This window comes from Dioscorea cayenensis, chromosome 7 (genome assembly GCF_009730915.1).
Source record: "Dioscorea cayenensis subsp. rotundata cultivar TDr96_F1 chromosome 7, TDr96_F1_v2_PseudoChromosome.rev07_lg8_w22 25.fasta, whole genome shotgun sequence".
Lineage (NCBI taxonomy): Eukaryota > Viridiplantae > Streptophyta > Magnoliopsida > Dioscoreales > Dioscoreaceae > Dioscorea > Dioscorea cayenensis.
Genome location: NC_052477.1, coordinates 8,356,670 through 8,367,255, shown reverse-complemented (window position 1 = coordinate 8,367,255; position 10,586 = coordinate 8,356,670). Strand labels below are relative to the sequence as shown.

At 42.1% G+C, this 10,586-nt stretch overlaps 1 non-coding gene across 1 annotated transcript; it reads left to right on the top strand.

Moving 5' to 3' along the window:
* Positions 1–4,903: 4,903 nt before the first annotated feature.
* LOC120266286 lies at positions 4,904–5,010 on the top strand. The gene has a single exon (XR_005538126.1). It is a non-coding gene; the product is annotated as a small nucleolar RNA R71 (small nucleolar RNA).
* Positions 5,011–10,586: the final 5,576 nt, after the last annotated feature.

Genomic DNA, 10,586 nt, shown 5'->3' with positions numbered 1-10,586 from the left:
CAACGGGTTGTAAAGCTCACATGGGCAAATGACGAAACACCTTGGCCGTGACCATGACAAAGTCTCAATTCCCATGATGACAAGACCATCTGCATGTATACATGAGGGGGTTCAGTGAAGCTCAATAAAAATAAACACAACTCGAGTATATAAAAGATAAGACAATGAATACAACTTGAGATACAAAATGAAAATAAACTCAGAAGGAAAGTCCTATATGAGTATACAAGTCCAAAATAAAATGCGGAAGTAAAAGACGAGAAAAATAAAATCAAGTGTCGATGTCGTCCTCTGGCTCTGCTGCTTCTGTTGCTGGTGATGAAGTACATTGTGGTTCATCTGGTGCTGGAATAGGGGATGGAGGTGCCGGAGAAACCGAGGGGGTCTGAGGAGTCCTCGGCCGCAGGACAAATGATGAGTCGGCGTCTCGCTCTAAGATCTGCTGTAATGTGTCGAAACGTGCCATGAACTCCGTATACTGTGCGGCCTGCGCAGCCCCAATATCGACAATCCCTACTCGGGCCTCTGCTACCTCTGTCCGTATCACCCCTATAGTGCTCTCGAGCCTCTCAAAGCGATCCTTGGCTCGAGATGGTGAAAACATGCGCACGGAGGGTGGGTTCTCTATCACCAAAGGTGCCGCCTCTGTCTGATCTCCCTGAAGCTGTGACTCTAAAGCTGGTTGAGACCCCTCTGCGGCGGTTTCACCGGATACAAGAAGCTCTAGTAGGGACATATTCAGCACATAAACACCACCCGGATATTTCCTGATCATACCCATGAGTCTCTTTGTTGCTAGCCCGAGGGGTGCTGGTACTATTGTTTTCTCGGCCCCTCTGATCGTGTCTCGTAAACCCATCCCCAAGATGAGTCTAGTAATGTATGGGCCTACAAAAATGACACTAAGCCTAGGATACTATCCTTGGTGCTTCAGATACTCCGCTAAGATGTGTCCCAAATGAATCGGCTCATTTCGTGCCATAGTGTATAAATATAGAAGTTCCTGCTTGCTTAGGACTCCTGTACTATGGCCGCGGCCATTCACTGACCTACTCAAGATGGCATGAATATATCTGTAACTAGGTCGAGAAAAAAATGAAGCCTTAGACACTGCTGGTTCATATCATCCCTTACCACATAGTATTTTATATGCTTCTGGGGAGTTAAGCCTCCTGAAATGTCAATTGGTAGATCCTCATACTCCTCCATCTCAGTAAACCCCTTGTCATATAAACCAAGCCTAACATAGAACTGCATGACACTCATACTGTGATGCTACCCAAAAGCTCTGAACTGAATGGCGTCGACGCTATCGAAATGAACATAAGAGCGGTCAAACTCAAATGACGTGAGCACCTCTAATGTGAGTAGGTGGATAGAAGGGTCACGAATAATCAATAGCTTGCGCCAACTACCCACTGATAGTAACTCCTCGACTTCATCAGCCATGTCATGTGCTAACTGTACCTCCCTAAGGGAGCTCACATCCGGAATTCGTGTCTGACCGAACTTAAGCTTCGCTAGCCGCTCAAATTGAGCTTGATGTTCGGGAAGTGTAAATTCCATGCTTTTTGGTTCAAGAGTAGGCTCTCTAGGACGCTTACCAGTTGCCCTCCTCGATCTGGGAGCCATACCTGCATGTATTGGAAAAATAATCGATCAAATTCATTTATAACTTAATAATACAGGAATCCACACGGTCATGTGGAAATTGCACACGACTGTGTGGATTCACAGGGTGTGAAAACCTCACAGCCCTTTGTGGCAAAATCCACGAATACACCTCTTCCTCCATTCAAGAACTCATTAAAAACACATCACAGTCATTTTAGTATGAAAACAAGGCACATTCACCAGTTTAATCGAAGAAAATTGAATAGAATCGACCTAGGGTAGCGACAAGACAAAACAAATATTTAACGATGAGATGAAGCTAAAAACCTTGTAATCGGCAAGAAGCTCGAACAATCGACGCAAAATAGACAGCAGGAGGTCGGGAGAAGGTCGAAGAATGTTTCCTAAGTGTTCAGAGATCTGTTAATGAGTAAAGCTCGAACGGTTTATAAAGAGGAAACACAGCTCTCTAATACCTTCAAAAACCAGACGGGCGTGTGAAATTTTACACGCCCGTGTGCCTCCACCTGAGAGATTCACAGGGGTAGACGCACGCCCCTGTGCACTCTCGGGAAAACACTCAACCTCTCTAAATGCAGCCACACGGGCATGTGGTGAATACCTACGCTCGTGTGCCCAACACACAGGTGTTGCCGCACGCCTCTGTTGCTTCCCTGTCCATCCGAGAAGAATCGCTAAGTGTTTCACACGCCCATGTGGAAATTCCGCACGGGCGTGGGCACAATCCCAAATCACAGGGGTTGCCGCATGCCCTGTGTCTTCTCGAGATGGAGAGAGCTCCTCTAGAGAGATTCACACCAGCGTGCGGAAAGTACCCACGCCCGTGCTCTCAGGATAATCTACCAATCTCTGCAGGAATTCATACGCCCGTGTGGAAATTACCCACGGGCGTGCGAGAATCGCATGGTCATTGACAGGGGCGAGTCCACGCCCCTGTGCCTTCTCTGGATGAGCGCACAATACAAAACCACGGGCGTCTGTTAATTCCACACGCTCATGTGTTTTCTCTGGATGCCTTAGAAAACTCTGCAGTCTCTGCAGAAAATTTCTGAACATGTTTACACACTCAGAGCTTGCCCGAATATGCAATTTATACAAATGAAAACATGAGAAGTAGCTCAAACGACCAAAACTTCGCCAAATTCTCACGAAAACACATTATGAACTTGAAAACCCACAACAAAATTATAGCAGAAATATATAAAAACTCAAGACACCAACACTCAACAATTTATTCAAGCAACACTAAACTACCAAATTAAGAAAACAGTAAACACTTGGGTTGCCTCCCAAGAAGCGCTTGTTTATCGTCACTTAGCTTGACGGACCTTGTCTTACCTCACGGGGGCTCATAGATGAAAGTTGCCCTCTTACCCATAGCTTAGAAACATGATGAGCAAAATCTCTTGATGGTAGAGGGTGAATTGTTGGGCTTGGGACCACCTAGCAATGATTCACCCAGTTTGTTCGATTCACGCACGTCTCCAACAGCCTTGGAGCATTTCCTGTGGCGTCTCCTAGACCTCTTCAAATTCCAAAGCACCTTCTTCAAGATCCCCGGGGTAGATGGTACTTCTTCTATCGAACCAAGCATCATTACTTCTTCATTGTCCTCCTCTTGGTCGAACAAGCCTTCGTATAGATCCGGATTGATCATTTCTTGCATGTATTCATCAACAATCTCATCAGTAGCATCTAGAAAATACAAAGTATCATCGAAGTCAAGAGAATGCCGCATGGCTTCAACAACGCGGTATGTGAGCTTGTTATCTCCAACTCTCAAAGTTTCCTCTCCGCCGTCCATGTCAATCAATGCCTTGGAAGTCCGTAAAAACGGCCTCCCAAGTATCAAGGGTACATCCACATCCTCATCGACGTCTAACATAATGAAGTCTACAGGAAATATATACTTGTCCACCTTAACAAGAACATCTTGGATGATACTCCTCGGATGTCTCACCGTTCGATCCGCCAATTACAAAGTCATCCGAGTAGGCCTAGGCTCGCCCAAGCCTAGCTTTTGAAAGAAGGTGTATGGCATGACATTGACACTGGCCCCTGAGTCCGCCAATGTCATTTCTTCACCTAGATTGCCAATATTACACGGAATGATGAAGATTCCTGGGTCTTTCTTCTTGTTCAGCATGTTCTTTTGCAAAACCACCTAGCAAAATGCATCTAAAATCACTGAAGCACTCTCCTCTAACCTCCTCTTGTTAGTCAACAAGTCTTTCAAGAATTTTACATAATTAGGCATTTTGGCCAATGCCTCTACAAAAGGAATATTAATGTGGAGCTGTTTGAACAAACTCAGGAACTTCTTGTACTATTCATCCCCTTGGTCATTCTTCAATCTAGAGGGATAAGGGATTCTTTGCTTCAAAGTTTGGGTTGCCACCTCCTTCTCTTTGCTTGCTCACTTGTAACCCTCTATAACCTTGGGTGCATGTTCATTTGGCTTCTCACTCGGAAACTTACCCTCAACCTCATGACCACTTCTCAAAGAGATCGCCTTCACATGCTCTCTATGGTTGGTCTCGGTATTACTCGGTAAGCTTCCATGTGGCCTTTCCGATAGAGACTTTGCAATCTGCCCTACTTGATTTTCAAGATTATGCAAAGAGGCAGTATGATTCCGAAGTGTAGCCTCAACTGATTAAAATCTTGTATCTGATGATCGCATAAACCTAGCTAAGGCCTTCTCCAAATCGTTCATTCGGGTCTGCAAACCTGAAACTCTATTTTCCATGTTTGGGGCTTGCTGTTGTTGTTGGAAACCCGGTGGCCCTATAGCCTTTTGTGGTCCTTGGTTGCTCCACGAGAAATTGGGATGACTATTCCAACCTGGATTGTAGGTATTGCTGTATGGATTCCTTGATTCCTCATGCCATTACCCACAAAATTGACGTTTTCAACCGAAGGTGCATCACCAATAGATATCGGGCAATCGGAGGGAGCATGTCCTTCACCACACCCGATGCAAGTAATCACGGCCGCTACTCTGTTCAAAGTTAGAAGATCTAACTTCTTACTCAATGATTCCACTTGAGCCTCCAACGAAGTTACTGCATCTATCTCATGGAGACCGGCCACCTTTTTCTTCTCCCTGACATTCCATTGGTAGCTGTTTAACCCTATTTCTTCAATTAATTGATGGGCCTCAACAGGGGTCTTGCTACCTAAGGTACCTCCTGTTGCCGCATCCAAGAGTTGCCTTGTACTCGGATTCAGATCGTTGTAAAAGGTCTGAACAATCATCCACTCCGGGAATCCATGTTGCCGGCACTTTCTCAGTAGCTCCTTGAACCTTTCCCACGTCTCAAATAGAGACTCAAATTCCAATTGTACAAAGGATGAGATCTCATTCCTAAGCTTTGTGGATTTTCCGAGAAGGAAATAATGGCCAAGAAAAGCTTCTACCATCTCCTCCCATGTGCTAATTGATGCTCTAGGTGATGAGTGTAGCCACTGCTTCGCTCTCCCTTTTAAGGAAAATGGGAAGGCTCTCAACTTGATGGCAACATACATTGTCCCATTTATCTTCAGCATATCACACACCTCGAGAAAGTTCTCTATATGACTGTTTGGATTCTCATCGGCAAAACCATTAGACTGTACGGATTGCTACAACATGTGGATGAATGCCGGCTTCAGCTCGAAGTTATGAGTTGTAATCGGGGGACGCACAATGCTCGATTGTGTCCCCAATACTGAAGGTCTGGCATAATCGGATAATGTCCACTGCTGCTCATTCTGTTTTGCCATGTTTTCAGATTCTTCTACTTCCAAATCAGCTAGATTAGACTATTCTTGCACATGTTCTTTCCCTTTTCTTCTAAGTGTGCGTTCGAGCTCGGGATCTCCTTCAATCAATACTGAGGGGTTCCCTCGGGTCATAACCTGGAGCTGCACCAAAAGAAAGAAAACAAAATCAGAATGATGATAGAAAAGAAGATATGAAATAAAATGAATGAATAGCTAAGAAAACAAAGTGCAAAGTATCTCTAAACGCCTACTCCCCGACAACGGTGCCAAAAACTTGACACGTCCCAATATGCGTGTAAACCACAAGTGCACGGGTGTCAAAGTAATAATCCCAGATGAGTGGGTATCGTATCCACAGAGAGTAGGGAATAAAGACACTTAAGTAGTTTCTTAACTAATGTAGAAGATAAATAGTGATATGTGTGACAAAATATGAAATAACGAAAATAAAAGCAACAAGATAAAGAGCACAAGTAAAGGAGAAGGTAAGGCAATCGATAAAGATGGGGTACACGGATATTGATCCGCCTAGGACAATCATTTCAAGTGCAAGAACCCTCTATTATACTTCATAATTGATGCAACTATGAGTCATGGAAATCCTTAATTACATTATCTCAAATCTAAGTTCAACCATGCCTAACTCTATACATGTCTTGGAGGAGAGATTAAATAACCTCTCAACCTCGTACTTGCATAGAATTGCAATGAGCTCTAGGGATTCCAAAAGATAAACCCTATTCCTATGTATAGACCTAACCCTTTGGTTCAGGTGGAAGATCCCCAGCCACAATTAAGCCCTAGGTGCTAAAATCACATCAACGCTTCACTCTATTGCACTCGCAACTAAGCCCCAGTGGAAGGTCATCCCTTAGCCCATTCACTCTACTATGGCCACAAAGAACTCTTGGAACGTGGAGGTAGGATAGATCACACCGGAGAGGAAAGAGGACGCTACGCTACCTCTTGACTCATCCTCTTAACCCTCTCCAATCTAGCTTTGTCTAACTCTCATGGTGTGTCACTCACTCACAAGAGTTACCAAGAAGAACTCTCAACCCTAGTATCACTCTAGGGGAGTTTTCATACAATCAAACATACAAGATTAAAACTCATAATAAACATCAATTAATTGAAAAGCATAATAAAGATTTTCAATAAAACCAATGCATCATAGGGTTCACAAATACCCAAGTACCCACTAGGGGTTTAGCTCTCCATGGAGCTAAGTACAATCAATAAAATCGAATGTAAAAACAAAACATCCATAGAAATCCCCCTTGTTAGTCATGGCGATGGTCTTGTGGAGAGTCCTCTACTCGTCACAATGGTCCCTTTATCCGGCCCAGGATACACCTCGCCGGATCTGTGCCGACTAAAGCTCTACCACTAAACTTCTTCCAAACGGCGAGCGATGTTGGAGCCATAGAACCTCTCCAAAGCCCTAGCCAATACCTCTCGAAACCTTAGCTTCCACTCTCTCTAAAGTTGGGGAAATGATGGAGAAAAAAATGCTAAAATCGGGGCTGAAATCGGCTTTTAAAGGGCTACAATCGGGAATCCACACGCCCGTCTGAGCGCCCCTGTGGAATATCCACACGCCCTGTGGATTCTCTATTTTCCTGTTTTCTCGGACGGCTGTGAACAGTGCTGCTACAATATTTTTGCTACAGTATTGGCCCAATATACTCCCGAATCCATGCTTTCATCGAGGTAACGCAAACGGGCACACGTTTATGTCATGGATCGCTTTGCTTCTTCAATAACGGACATGTTGGTGGAGATCTTGTTCTATATGCACAAGTCGGAATGCTTGAATGTGACTGCCCTTGTGCCCCTCCAAATAGTTGTGCTAACTCGAATACGAGGAGGTTAGCACACATTCCTGCATCTCGAACCCGACCTATGTCTTCACGTTTGAACCTTAGTAAGATTTCCTCCAAATTGTTGCATTACGACCCACATTGGCTTTTTTCTTTCATAATCGGTCTCACAACCCTACCTGCATGAAAGCAACATAAATACACACATATTAGCGTTAAAACCCGACAAAAGTAATGCCCAACACAAGGAAAGAACACTTCATATTCTTATCACACAAGCACTTATCAGTTTATTATATTCTTTTAGTTACTTTGTGTCATGTTTCTTATACTATTTTTGTGGGTTTATTTTGAGGTCCTCTAACCTTCAGCTTGGCTTACAATGTTTCCGGTCTATTCTAATTGATAGTTATATAATTTGTGTTTAAAGTAGAGTTTAGGATTTTGTTTTTTAAGATTGTGTTTTTAGACATTTTATCTATAATTACATGTTTATTTTTTTTTATTTAAAAATTGGAGAGGCATCGGTAGTAAAAATGATGCACAATGATTCACATGTGTGGCCTCAATGGCCAACTCTAAAATGGGTAAATTTTGCATTTTATAGTATCTAGCCTTGATGGGCCCAAACATAGCTGCGACCATAGCTAGGTCTAGGCTAATTTCTTGGCGAACTCCTAGATTTGGCTTGTGATATTCAAGCATCGAATTTCATATGGTATTTTCTCTTGTTTTTCCTTTTTCTTTTTTTTTGTTACCTATTTTTAGTATTTGGGGTACAAAATTATGGTTTCACTATTGTTCTTTTATTTAATTTTTTTAGAGAAAATTGTTTATATCATCCCTCTAATTTTATCACTTGATCAAAAAAATCCTTGGACTATTTTTTATCCTCAAAAATGCCCTTCCTTTTTCTGACACCCTCTGACAACTTACTTTTCAATACTTTTATCAAAAATGCTTTCAGTGATTTTAAATGAAAGCACAAAATACTAGACAACAAACTAAGATATTAAATATCAAAAACAAATATTAATCAGAAACGTTATGACACACCCCTTGCGTGTGTGTACCACAAGTGCACGGGCTGTCGAAGTAATAAAGTACCCCGGTGAGTGGGTAGTCGTATCCATAGGGAATAGTTGTAAGGAAGCAAGTAGTGATGCTATTTAGCTATCGAGTGAACCAATTCATGATTTGAGTGAACAATATCAATACAAATGAAATAAAGAAAAGAGAAAGGAAACACAATAGGAGTAAGGAGAGTTAATCAATAGAAAGATGGGGCACCAGGACATTGCTCACCCTAGGACTATTGTTTCAAGTGCAAGAATAAATATTATGCCTCCTAACTGAAGTTTACTGAGTCATGGACATCAAATGACACACTGTTCCAAACCTAAGATCAACCATGACTAACCCTACACTATGCCTCATCAAAAAAGGATGCTCTCGACGCCTCACAGTGTAAAGTTGCTTAAAGCTCTAGGGACCCCAAGTGATAAACCTTATTCCCTAATATAGATCTAAAACCCTTTGGTCCAGGTGAAAGACCCCTAGTCACAATTAAGCCACAGCACTAAGGATTACTTCAACACTTCACTCTGTTACTTGTGCAAGTAAGCCCTAGTGGAGTTTGTCTCTTAGCACTTCACTCTATCATGACCGCAAAGAATTCTTGGAACATGGAGGTGGCATAAATCACGTCGAAGGAAAAGTGGACATTCCGCTACCTCTCGAGTTACCCTCTCGACCCTCTTCAACCTTCCTTTGTCTCATCTTAATGGAGTGTCACTCATCCACAAGGATTACTAAAAGGGATTCTCAATCCTAGTGTCACTCTAAGGGTAAATCAATACAATAAGCATTCAAGGTTGAAACTCAATTAAAACATCAAGTAAAGAAGTATAATAAAAGTCAATGAAACAAAATCAACCTAGGGTTTTAAGTCCAAGCACCCACAAGGAGTTTAGCTCTCTATGGAGCTATACAAAATCAACAATTAAATTGAAAGTAAATGCAAGCAATCCATAGATAAAACCCCCTTGTAGTCATTACAGCATTATTGTGTTTCAGCAGCATTTTATTAGCGGAGTTTTTCATAAATGCCAGCATATCTATGGCGTTTTCATCATAAAATGCCACAAAAGCTCTTGCTAGTATTGAAGAATTAGACATTTACAGCATTTTAAGTTAAAACACCAGTGTTGGTTTTCCATTAGCGGCGTTTATGATTTAAACGCCGGCAATGTGCATGCGCGCGAATGCTTAAAAATGAATGGCACCAAGAATTTGAGAACATCAACGGGGTTTTATCTAAAATGCCAGGATATATGCTGAGAAATGTGTTGTTTTGGCGGCGATTATGTTATAAAATGCCGGGAGTTTATGCATGATTTGGTGCCATTTTTGTATAAAACGCCGGGAAGTTACACTTGATTCGGTGGCATTTGTGTAGAAAACACCTGCAATTTGTCTTATTTTGCTCTAATCTAGGTCATCTTCTTCATCGTATTGCTGCCTGACCCCAGATTCCAAATTCCAGCTCCTGCATCGCCGCTTCCAAGTCTCCATTGCAGCCGCATCCAATCGTGCATCGTCCATTTCCACCAGTCTCCATTGCCTAGTCTAGGTCATCTTCTCCATTGTGCATCTTCTCCTGTTAGCCGTCCCATCCAAATCCCCATTGCCGCGCATCCTCTTCTTAGTTCGCCGGTGCATACTGCTCAATCCCGTCTTATCTCCACAGTCCAAAGGTATCACTCTTCTATTCTTTGTCTTTTGATCTTTATAAAGCCTGATAGTATTTATTAAATATTTTCCTTATTGAATGTGTGATTTTGTGATCCTCTTTTTGTTGTTATATGTATTCTAAGAACAAAGTTTATTGGCTTTGTGATTGGACCGCTTGGGAGTCTTGTGCTTGATTCCTTCTTAGAGGCCTGCTACATTTACGAGATCACCAGGACTAGAAAAGGTTTTAGCTTGTGCTCTTCTTAATTTTGTGCATAATCCTTTCTTTCTTGTGGTGTTTGGTCTTTGCTGTTGAGTTTTGTCTATAATTTTGGTTCTTTGCTTTCTGGTTCTTTGGTTTGAGAAGTGTGTGAACAAGGATCTGGTTTGGTTTCTTGTTGATTGAGGAAGTACTCTTAGTTTTTCTAGTAATCTGTTTTTTTAAGGTTGTGATTTTGAATGGTTTCTATATGTTTGATTGCTATAATCTTTCAAGCTCTTAATTGAGTTTTCTTTGTGATTAGATGCATGTTATGGGAAAAGATAGATGCTTTTTTGATTGATTATGAATTTTATGGTTTCTTTTGAATCATGGATGTCGATGAGGTTCTTGAAGATTGGTGAAGTATT